The following is a 12732-nucleotide window of genomic DNA, read 5'->3' on the forward strand; positions in this document are numbered from 1 at the left end:
TTAATGAAAATGAAGATACAACATACCCAAGCTTATGGGACACAATGAAAGCGGTGCAAAGAGGAAAACACATAACTCTGAGTGCCTGCAGAAAGAAACAGGAGAGAGCATATATCAGCAGCTTGACAGCATACCTAAAAGCTCTAGAACAAAAAGAAGCAAATACACCCAGGAGGAGTAGAAGACAGGAAATAATCAAACTCAGAGCTGAAATCAGCCAAGTAGAAACAAATAGGACCATAGAAAGAATCAACAGAACCAAAAGTTGGTTCTTTGAGAAAATCAACAAGATAGATAAACCCTTAGCCAGACTAACGAGAGGACACATCAAGTGTGTCCAAATTAACAAAATCAGAAATGAAAAGGGAGACATAACTACAGAATCAGAGGAAATTTCAAAAATCATCAGATCCTACTACAAAAGTCTATATTCAACAAAACTTGAAAATCTCAAGGAAATGGACAATTTCCTAGACAGATACAAGGTACCAAATTTAAATGAGGAACAGATAAATCATTTAAACCACCCCACAACTCCTAAAGTAATAGAAGTGGTCACTAAAGGTCTCCCAACCAAAAAGATCCCAGGTACACATGGGTTCAGTGCAGAATTCTATCAGACCTTCATAGAAGACCTCATAGCAATACTATACAAACTAATCCACAAAATTGAAACAGATGGAGTGCTACCGAATTCCTCCTATGAAGCCGCAATTACTCTTATACCTAAATCACACAAAGACCCAACAAAGACACAGAACTTCAGACCAATTTTCCTCATGAATATCGACACAAAAATACTCAATAAAATTCTGGCAAACCAAATCCAAGAGCACATCAAAACAATCATCCATCATCCCAGGCATGCAGGGAAGGCTTAATATATGGAAAACCATCAACGTAATCCACTATATAAACAAAATGGAAGATAAAAACCACATGATCATTTCATTAGATGCTGAGAAAGCATTGACAAAAATCAACACCCCTTCATGATAAGAGTCCTGGAAAGAATAGGAATTCAAGGCCCATACCTAAACATAGTAAAAGCCATATACAGCAAGCTAGTAGCTACCATTAAACTAAATGGGGAAAAAACTTGAAGCAATCCCACTAAAATCAGGGACTAGACAAGGTTGCTCACTCTCTTCCTACATATTCAATGTAGTTCTTGAAGTTCTAGCCAGAGCAATCAGACAACAAAATGAGATCAAGGGGATAGAGATTGGAAAAGAAGAAGTCAAAATATCACTATTTGCAGATGATATGATAGTATATTTAAGTGATCCCAAAAGTTCCAACAGAGAACTACTAAAGCTGATAAACACCTTCAGCAAAGTGGCCGGGTATAAAATTAACTCAAATAAACCAGTAGCTTTCCTCTACACAAAAAAGAAACAAGCAGAGAAAGAAATTAGGGAAACGACACCCTTCATAATAGTCCCAAATAATACAAAATACCTTGGTGTGACTTTAACCAAGCAAGTGAAAGATTTGTATGATAAGAACTTGAAGCCTCTGAAGAAAGAAATTGAAGAAGATCTCAGAAGATGGAAAGATCTCCCATCCTTATGGATTGGCAGACTTAATATAGTAAAAATGGCCATTTTACCAAAAGCGATCTGCAGATTCAATGCAATCCCCATCATAATACCAATCCAATTCTTCAGAGAGTTAGACAGAACAATTTGCAAATTCATCTGGAATAACAAAAAACCCAGGATAGCTTAAAGTATCCTCAACAATAAAAGGGCTTCCAGGGGAATCACTATGTCTGAACTCAAGCAGTATTACAGAGCAATAGTGATAAATAGGGCATGGTGTTGGTACAGAGTCAGACAGATAGACCAGTGGAATAGAATTGAAGACCCAGACATGAACCCACACAACTATAGTTGCTTGATTTTTGACAATGGAGTCAAAACAATCCAATGGAAAAAAATAGCATTTTCAGCAAATGGTGCTGGTTCAACTGGAGGTCAACATATAGAAGAATGCAGATCAATCCATGCTTATCACCCTGTACACAGCTGAAGTCCAAGTGGATCAAAGATGTCCACCTCAAACCAGATACACTCAAACTAATAGAAGAAAAAGTGGGGAAGAATCTCAAACACATGGGCACTGGAGAAAATTTCCTGAACTAAACACCAATGGCTTATGCTCTAAGATCAAGAATCGACAAATGGGATCTCATAAAACTGCAAAGCTTCTGTAAGGAAAAGACACTGTTGTTAGGACAAAACGGCAACCAACTGATTGGGAAAAAGATCTTTACCAATCCTGCAACTGGTAGAGGCTTATATCCAAAATATACAATCAACTCATGAAGTTAGACTGCAGGGAGAAATATAACCCTATTAAAAAATGGTGTTCAGGGGGTTGAGGATTTAGCTCAGTGGTAGAGCTCTTGCCTAGCAAGCTCAAGGCCCTGGGTTCAGTCCTCAGCTCCAAAAAAAAAAAAAAAAATGGTGTTCAGACCTAAACAAAGAATTCACAGCTGAGGAATGCTGAATGGCTGAGAAACACCTAAAGAAATGTTCAACATCATTAGTAATATGGGATATGCAAATCAAAACAACCCTGAGATTTCACCTCACACCAGTGAGAATGGCTAAGATCAAAAACTCAGGTGCCAGCAAATATTGATGAGGATGTGGAGAAAGAGGAACACTCCTCCATTGTTGGTGGGATTGCAGACTAGTACAACCATTCTGGAAATCAGCCTGGATGTTTCTCAGAAAACTGGACATTGAACATCTGAGGACCCAGCTATACCTCTCTTGGGCATATACCCAAAAGATGCCCCAACATATAACAAAGACACACCCTCCACTATGTTCATAGCAGCCCTATTTATAATAGCCAGAAGCTGAAAACAACCCAGATGCCCTTCAACAGAGGAATGGATACAGAAAATGTGGTACATCTACACAATGGAATATTACTCAGCTATCAAAAACAATGACTTTATGAAATTCATAGGCAAATGGATGGAACCAAAAAATATCATCCTGAGTGAGGTAACCCAATCACAGAAAAACACACAGGCAATGTAGTCATTGATAAGAGGACATTAGCCCAAATGCTCGCTTACCCTAGATGCACAGAACACATGAAACTCAAGAAGGATGACCAAAAGGAAATGCTTCACTCCTTCTTTAAAAGGGGAACAAGGCGTTAGGTATTTAGCTCAGGGTTGAGCACTTGCCTAGCAAGCGCAAGGCTCCGGGTTCAGTCCCCAGCTCCTGGAAAAAAAACAAAAAAGAATTCATAACTTCTAAAAGGGGAACAAGAATACCGTTGGGAGGGAATAAGGAGGCAAAGTTTAGAACAGAGGCAGAAGGAACACCCATTCAGAGCCTGCCCCACATGTGGCCCATACATATACAGCCACCCAATTAGATAAGATGGATGAAGCAAAGAAGTGCAGGCTCACAAGAACAGGATGTAGATCTCTCCTGAGAGACACAGCCAGAATACAGCAAATGCATTGGCGAATTCCAGCAACAAAACACTGAACTGAGAATGGGACCCCAGTTGAAGGAATCTTAGAAAGGACTGAAAGAGCTTGAAGGGGCTTGACACCCCATATGAACAACAATGCCAAGCAACCAGAGCTTCCAGGGACTAAGCCACTTTCCAAAGTCTATACATGGACTGACCCTGGTCTACAACCTCATAGGTAGCAATGAATAGCATAGTAAGAGCACCAGTGGAAGGGGAAGCCCTTGGTTCTGCCAAGACTGAACCCCCAGTGAACGTGATTGTTGTGGGGATGGCGGTAATGGCGGGAGGACGGAGAGGGGAACACCCATAGAGAAGGGGAGGGGGAAGGGTTAGGGGGATATTATCCTGGAAACCGGGAAAGGGAATAACAATAGAAATGTAAATAAGAAATACCCAAGTTAATAAAGATGAAAAAAATAAAAAATAAAAATAAATAAATAAAAATGGGGTACTGAGCTAAATAGAGAGTTCTCCACAGAGGAATTCCTAATGGTTGAGAAGAACTTAAAGAAATGTTCAAAGTCCTTAGTAATCTGGGAAATACAAGTAAAAACAACTCAGAGATTCTACCTTACATCCATCAGAATAACTAAAATCAAAAACTCAAGCACATACTGGCAAGGATGTGCAACAAGAGGAATACTTCTCCATTTCAGGTGGAAGTGACAATAAATACAACCACTCTGGAAATCAATTGGACAGTTTCTCAGAAAATTGGGAATAGTTCTACCTCACTACACCACTCAAGGTCACATTCTCAAAAAGATGCTCCACAACACCACATGGACCCTTGTTCCATTATTTCATAGTAGATTTATTGGTAAAAGCCAAAAACTGGAAACAACACAGATGTCCCTCAACCAAAGAATGGATAAAGGAAATATGATTCCTTTACATAATAAAAAAAACTGCTCAGCTATTAAAAATGAGGACACTATGAAATTTTCAGGCAAATGGATGCAACTAGAAATTATTATCCTGAGTGAGTTAATGCAGAAACAAAATTACTTGCATATTATGTGTTCACTTACAAGTGGATATTATCCATAAAATACAGGATACCCATGTTATAGTCCTCAGATCCAAGGCAGTTAAATGACAAGGATGACTCACAGGAGAATATTTCAATCTCACTTATAAGAAGAAAGAAAATTGCCATCAGAGTTGGATGAAGGGAGAGAACTAGATGGGAGACAGAATGGAAAGGAGAACTCTGGTTTAATCATATGTAGTGAGAGCCAGGCAGAGAGGACCCAGAGAGTGAATGGGGGCATCTGTATAATATGCCAGTGACCTGGGAGGCACCTAGCACATGTATAACAGAGGACTGCCTTGCCTGCCCTCAGTCGGAAATGATGGGCCTAATCCTGAAGAGAGATGATGTACCAGATAGGGTTTAACTGGGGAAGTCACCCTCTCAGAGGTGAAGGGGATGGGGTAGGGGGAGGAAAAATGTCAGGGACAACCTTGAGTGGGCAACATTTTAGATATAAATCAACAGATAATGAAATTGTATATATTGGCAGGGTAATTTAACTTACAGAATCCTTTCAGTGTCATAAATTCCCATTTAGTAATTGTTGATCTTATTTACCTGTGTTATCTGTGTTCTGTTCAGAAAGTGATCTGATGTGCCAGTGTGTTTAAGACTTTCCTGTCAAGCAAGTATATACTTGGTTTTATGTTGAGATGATTTTGAACTCTTACACTTGGGCTTTGTTCATGGTGATAGTTATGAATCTATTTGCACTTTTTGAACAAAGAGGCATCAAGTTAGACCAGCACCACTTTTTTAGATTTTTTCCAGTGTGTATTTTTTTTAAATCAAGAACTTGGTATCCCCATGTATGTGGATTTATGTCTGAGTCTATGATTCAAGTTCAACAACCTATCTATTTTAATTCCAATACCATATTTTTTATCATTATAGCTCTGTCGTACAGTTTGAAATCAGGGATGGCGATACCTATACAATTCAGGTCTGTTTTACCTATACTGAGTTTTTCATAAAAAAGGTTCTTTCAAGGTCTGTAAAGAATTATGTTGGAATTTTGATGGGGATGACAGTGAATCAGTAGATTGTTTTGGTAGGATGAACATTTTTACTATGTTTATCTTAGTGATACATGAGCCTAGAAATTCTTTTCATCTCCGGACACAGTCTTTATTTTCTTTCTCCAAAGACTTGAAGTTCTTGACATGCAGGTCTTTCCCTTTCTTGCTTAGAGCTATACCAAGATTTTTTTAATATTTGTTGACATTTGTGAAGGGTCTTGTTTCCCTGACTCCTTTCTAAGTCCATTTCTCATGTGTTCATAAGCAGAGATACTGCTTGTTTCATTTGTTTGGTAGTGTAACCATGGTCTAGTTAAAAACCACAAAGCTTTGAATATTGAGTAGCACAAATTAGTCTTGAAAAGTTTTAAGAAAGAAAACAGTGTTGCTTGGAAAGAGAAGGTAAGTTTAGATCTTTAAAGAGTTGGGGACAGGAGTTAAGTATGATCAAAACATGTGCATGATACTCTAGAGTCAATGATGAAATCAGTAAAAATTCCCATTGATGATGATGATGGTGGTGGTGGTGGTGGTGGTGGTGATGATGATGATGATGATGATGATGATGATGATGATGAAGGACTATTAGAACCAACCTAACAATTAAGGACTGCTCAATTGGAAACTCTAAAACATGAAGGAAAGAAATTTTAGGTGACACCACAGTACAGAAGTCCACCCAGTCCAATGATCAAAACATAATTTTTCAGACAATCTAAATTGATCTAAGGATTCAATCTGATCTCTCTGTAGTAAAAAGGCTATCATACACAAAATAAAAAAAGAATTAAAACTATAAAGACGGTTGGGAAAAGAAACCGTCATATGTTATTTGTATTCATGTACATTTTCCCAGATACTATAGAAATCAGTACAGTGCTTCTTTCAAGGAAATTGAGAATTTAAGAAATTTTCCTATGATCCATTTATTCAAGTTATAGAAATATATCCCAAGTAATAAAATTATGACTTGTATAGAAGTATATCCATAATCATAATTCTTGCTGAACTGCTTAAAATATAGATATTGGGGAATGGAATCAACCAATGTGTTTATCACTGGAAGAATAGATTACAAATATATAGATATAGGTATTGTTTGACAGCCATGAAAAAAATAGTCATTTTCCAGGGGAAATAGATGGAATTGGACACAAACCTTGCTAAATAATAAAATAATTCTTACAACTACTTGCATCACAATTTTTCTCATACCTGAAATTTAGCTGAAAAGGGCATGTTCAATTAGTCTACCTAATTGAAATATTGGACAGGGCAAGAGGGAAAGAAAAGATGATGAAGACAATGAGCAAGGTAAAAGTCCATTACATGGATGTATTGAACTCTAATAATAAAATCTCTCTGAAAATCATGATATTCCTGCCATAAAATATTATTTATCAAATAGAATAAGTTGATTACAGATGCCCATAAACATACAAGAAGCCTACAGAACTAAAAATAGATTAGGTCAAAAAAGAAATTTCTCCTGTCATATAATATTTAAAACACCAAATGCATAAAACAAAGAAAAAATATTAAAAGCAGTAAGGGGAAAATGTCAAGAAACATATAAAGGCAGACCTATCAGAATTACACCAGACTTCTCACCAGAGATTATAAAAGCCAGAAGATCCTGGGCAAATGTCATACAGACCAAAGAGAACACAAGTGCCACCCCATGCTACTATAGCCAGCAAAACTCTCAATTAACATAGATGGAGAAACCAAGATATTCCATGAAAAAACCAAATCTACACAATATCTTTCTAAAAGTCTAGCCCTACAAAGGATAATAGATAAAACTCCAACAAGAGGAAGAAAACTACATCCTAGAAAAAGCAATAAAGTAATCTTCTTGCAACAAACCCAAAAGAAGAGAGATACAAAAACAGAATTGCATCTCTAACAACAAAAATAACAGGAAACAACAATCAAAATTCATTAATATCTCTTAACATCAATGGAGTCAATTCCCCAATAAAAAGACAGAGTGGATATGTATAGAAGACCGGCATTTTGTTGCAAACAGGAAACATATCTCATTGAAAAACTATACCTCAGAGTAAAAGGCTGGAAAACAATTTTCCAAGCAAATGTTTCCAAGACAAAAGATGAAGTAGCCATTCTCATATCAAATAAAATCGACTTTCAACCAAAAGTTATCAAAAATGATAAAGAAGTACACATCATATTCATCAGAAGATATATTTATCAAGATGAAATCTCGTTATCAAAAATGATAAAGAAGTACACATCATATTCATCAGAAGATATATCTATCAAGATGAAATCTCAATCCTGAAAATCTATGCTCCAAAAGCCTGGGCCACTCCATCCATAAAAGAATACTTACTAATGCTTAAATCACACATTGTACCTCACACAATAATAGTGTGAGATTTCAACATCCCTCTCTCATGAATGGACAGAACAGAGAGACCAAAGCTAAAAAGAGACATAAAATACTAGCAGAAGTTATGAAACAAACAGATTTAACAGATATCTATAGAACATTTCATCCTAAAACAAAAGAATATAACTTCATTTCAGCACCTCGTGGTACGTTCTCCATAATTGACCATATATCTGGCACAAAACAGGCCTCAATAGATACAACGATATTGAAATAATCCCATGCATCCTACCAGATCACCATAGACTAAGACTGGTCTTCAACAACAACAAAAATGACAGAATGCCCACATAAACATGGAAGCTGAACAATGCTCTACTCAGTGATAATTTGGTCAAGGAAGAAATAAAGGAAGAAATTAAAGACTTTTTAGAATTTAATGAAAATGGAGTCACAACATAACCAAACTTATGGGACACAATGAAAGCAGTGCTAAGTGAAAACTCATAGATGTGAGTGCCTCCAAAAGAAACTGGAGAGAGCATACATTAGCAGCTTGACAGCACACCTGAAAGCACTTGAAATCAACCAAGTAGAAACAAGAAGAATTGTACAAAGTATCAACAAAACCAGGAACTCGTTCTTTGAGAACATCAACAAGATGGATAAACCCTTAGCCAGACTAAGCAGAGGGTGCAGGAAGTGTGTATCCAAATAAACAAAATCAGAAATGAAAAGGGACCCATAACAATAGAAACTCAGAAAATTCAAAAAAATATCATCAGATCCTACTACAAAAACCTATATTCAACAAAACTGGAAAATCTAGTTATTAAGAATAATGACTTCATGAAATTCATAAGCAAATGCTTGGAAATAGAAAATATCATCCTGAGTGAAGTAACCCAGTCAGAAAAAAACACACAGAGTATGAAACTACTGGTAAATGTATATTAGCCCAAAAGTTCAGATTACCCAAAATACAATCCACAGACCCCATGAAGCTCAAGATGAAGGACAACCAAAATGTGGATGCTTGAGTCCTTCTTAAAAGGGAGAACAAAAATATTCATAGGAGGAGATACAGAGACCAAGTTTGGAGCAGAGACGGAAGGAATGGCCATTCAAAGCCTGCACTACCTGGTGATCCAGCCCATATACATAGAGCCACCAAACCCAGACAATATTTCTGATACCAAGAAGTGCATGCTGACAGGAGCCTGCTATAGCTGTCTCCTGAGAGGCTCTGCCAGAACATGATGAACACAGAGGCTGACTCTGGAAGCCAACTGTGGAATTGAGAATGGGGTCCCCAATGGAAGGAATTAGAGAAAGGATTGAAGGAGCTGAATGGACTTGCAACCCCATAGGAAGAACAACAATACCAACCAACTAGAGCTTCCAGAGACTAAACCACTACCCAAAGAGTGCACATGGACAGACCCATGGCTCCAGTTACATATGTAACAGAGGATAGCCTCATAGGTCACCAATGGGGAAGCCCTTGGTCCTGCCAAGGCTGGACCCCTTCCCCCAGTGTCAGGGAGGGCAGGGAGGAAGGAATGAGTGGTTGGGGAAGGGGAACACCCTCATAGAAGGAAGGAGAGGGGATGGGATAGGGTGATTATTGACAGAAAAACTGGGAAAAGTGATAATATTTGAAATATAAATATAAAACAGCTGATAATAAAGAAAATTAAAAATTCCAATTAAAATGAAAGAAGTGATGCAAATCTTTACATATGCTATGAGTCATGTTAGAATATGAATAACAAAAGTATACTCTAAAATCAGATATACTGTCAAAAGTCATATTTACAGGGAGTATATTGATAGGAAAAAAGCACAAGGGAACTTTTGACATGATGTAAAAGTATTATGAAATTTTATATAATTACAAAACTTCATAAATCTATGCATTTACAGCCAGTTTAGTTTATTTATATGAAATTACATATGATGCACATAGGCAAATTTTAGATGACAAAATGAGTCAGAATGGAAAGCATGCTATAGTAGCATGTAATATTTTGAACAGTGATTTTATTCTGGGCATTTTGTTGTAGAGTATATGTATATTACTATATTCCCATAACATCATCAATGAATGAAATGTGATATGGCATACAAATTTCCAGGTAAAATAATTGATATGGAGAGTAATAGAAATGATGTATCTCCAACATAGTTCATAATCATTAGAGCTAGAACTTAAATCCAGAAGTGCCGGAAATCACACCTCATTCTCTTTATTATTTTGCTATTACATGACCAAGTATATAGTAAATTAGTAACGAAATATATTCTTGTAAACCAAATATGTATTTGAGAGTGGACTCTACTTAGACAAAAGGAAAGGTCCAATGATGTTGATTACAGATAGTTATCAAAAACATGCCCACACTCCTTTCTGTATCATATCATATTTTAATTGACATATCTTGAGGCAGAGTTCTTCTAGTATCCCTGAAATTTTCTTTTACATATACTTAAATCTTATACAGTTTGATATTCAGTGTTATTAAATATTGAAAGGCATTTAATACCACAATGAAGATCAGCATCACACATAAAATCCTTTACTAGCAAATGAAGACATTTCCTGAACTAAATTATGAAAAAAAGTCAAACAATTTAATTCCACTTTAATAAGTGTTTAGATGCAATATCCAGGCAATCGAAAAGACATAAAATCTCTTATTTAAATATCTATTAGCAAAAAAGTGAGGTCTTTAGAATATCTAAACCTGCTTTAAAGATCTTTTCTCGGTGGCATATTCATTTGAGTATTAGTGAAGTTTATTAACATATTTATTAAATAATTTGCATTCATTTGATCAAACTCCAAAGAGTAGAAAATTAAAATTTGATAATCTTGGAGTCTCAATAAATGATGTCAGAGGAGTTGACGAGTGTTTGTTTGCCACCTCAGCCATTCTGGCTTCTTTCTCTTTCATTTACATACAGTAGCAGAAAAAATAATTTTAAGACCAGTCAACCGCAGATGGATAGAATTACATAGAAAAAAAATACAGAAGTAAGGAATACAAAAATATAGAGGTTTAAAATGAATGATTTTACAGGTAAATAATCATAACAACCCAAGAAAGCATTTAGATATTATGTCACATCAGGTACACAAATAGTTCTGAAGCTCTAGAAGGACAGATTCAGCATTAACTTCTTACATAGAAGTATTCTGTCAAATCAGGGTGTGATATGTTCTTACCGTAACATATGAACTCTGGAGAACTTAAATTGTTAGTGAATATCCTTTCTAATAAAAACTTTATAATATTGGTAAAGATCTTTTCCCAATCTGTTTGTTGCCGTTTTGTCCTAACCACAGTGTCCTTTGCCTTACAGAAGCTTTGCAGTTTTATGAGATCCCATTTGTCGATTCTTGATCTTAGAGCATAAGCCATTGCTGTTTTTTTCAGGAAATTTTTTCCAGTGCCCATGTATTCGAGATGCTGCTCTAGTTTTTCTTCTATTAGTTTGAGTGTATCTGGTTTGATGTGGAGGTCCTTGATCCACTTGGACTTAAGCTTTGTACAGGGTGATAAGCATGGATCGATCTGCATTCTTCTACATGTTGACCTCCAGTTGAACCAGCACCATTTGCTGAAAATGCTATCTTTTTTCCATTTGATGGTTTTGGCTCCTTTGTCAAAAATCAAGTGACCATAGATGTGTGGGTTCATTTCTGGGTCTTCAATTCTGTTCCATTGGTCTATCTGTCTGTCTCTGTACCAAGGCCTTATATCCAAAATATACAAAGAACTCAAGAAGTTAGACCGCAGGGAGACAAATAACCGTATTAAAAATGGGGTTCAGAGCTAAACAAACAATTCACAGCTGAAGAATGCCGAATGGCTGAGAAACACGTAAAGAAATGTTCAACATCTTTAGTCATAAGGGAAATGCAAATCAAAACAACCCTGAGATTTCACCTCACACCAGTGAGAATGGCTAAGATCAAAAACTCAGGTGACAGCAGATGCTGGCGAGGATTCAGAGAAAGAGGAACACTACTCCATTGTTGGTGGGATTGCAGACTGGTACAACCATTCTGGAAATCAGTCTGGAGGTTCCTCAGAAAATTGGACATTGAACTGCCTGAGGATCCAGCTATACCTCTCTTGGGCATATACCCAAAAGATGCCCCAACATATAAAAAAGACACGTGCTCCACTATGTTCATCGCAGCCTTATTTATAATAGTCAGAAGCTGGAAAGAACCCAGATGCCCTTCAACAGAGGAATGGATACAGAAAATGTGGTACATCTACACAATGGAATATTACTCAGCTATCAAAAACAATGACTTTATGAAATTCGTAGGCAAATGGTTGGAACTGGAAAATATCATCCTGAGTGAGGTAACCCAATCACAGAAAAACACACATGGTATGCACTCATTGATAAGTGGCTATTAGCCCAAATGCTTGAATTACCCTAGATGCCTAGAACAAATAAAACTCAAGACGGATGATCAAAATGTGAATGCTTCACTCCTTCTTTAAAAGGGGAACAAGAATACCCTTGGCAGGGAATAGAGAGGCAAAGATTAAAATAGACACAGAAGGAACACCCATTCAGAGCCTGCCCCACATGTGGCCCATACATATACAGCCATCCAATTAGACAAGATGGATGAAGCAAAGAAGTGCAGGCCGACAGGAGCCGGATGTAGATCGCTCCTGAGAGACACAGCCAGAATACAGCAAACACAGAGGCGTATGCCAGCAGCAAACCACTGAATTGAGAATAGGACCCCCGTTGAAGGAATCAGAGAAAGAACTGGAAGA

The sequence above is a fragment of the Rattus norvegicus genome, chromosome X (assembly GCF_021556685.1).
Source record: "Rattus norvegicus strain SHRSP/BbbUtx chromosome X, alternate assembly SHRSP_T2T, whole genome shotgun sequence".
NCBI classification, from domain to species: Eukaryota; Metazoa; Chordata; class Mammalia; order Rodentia; family Muridae; genus Rattus; species Rattus norvegicus.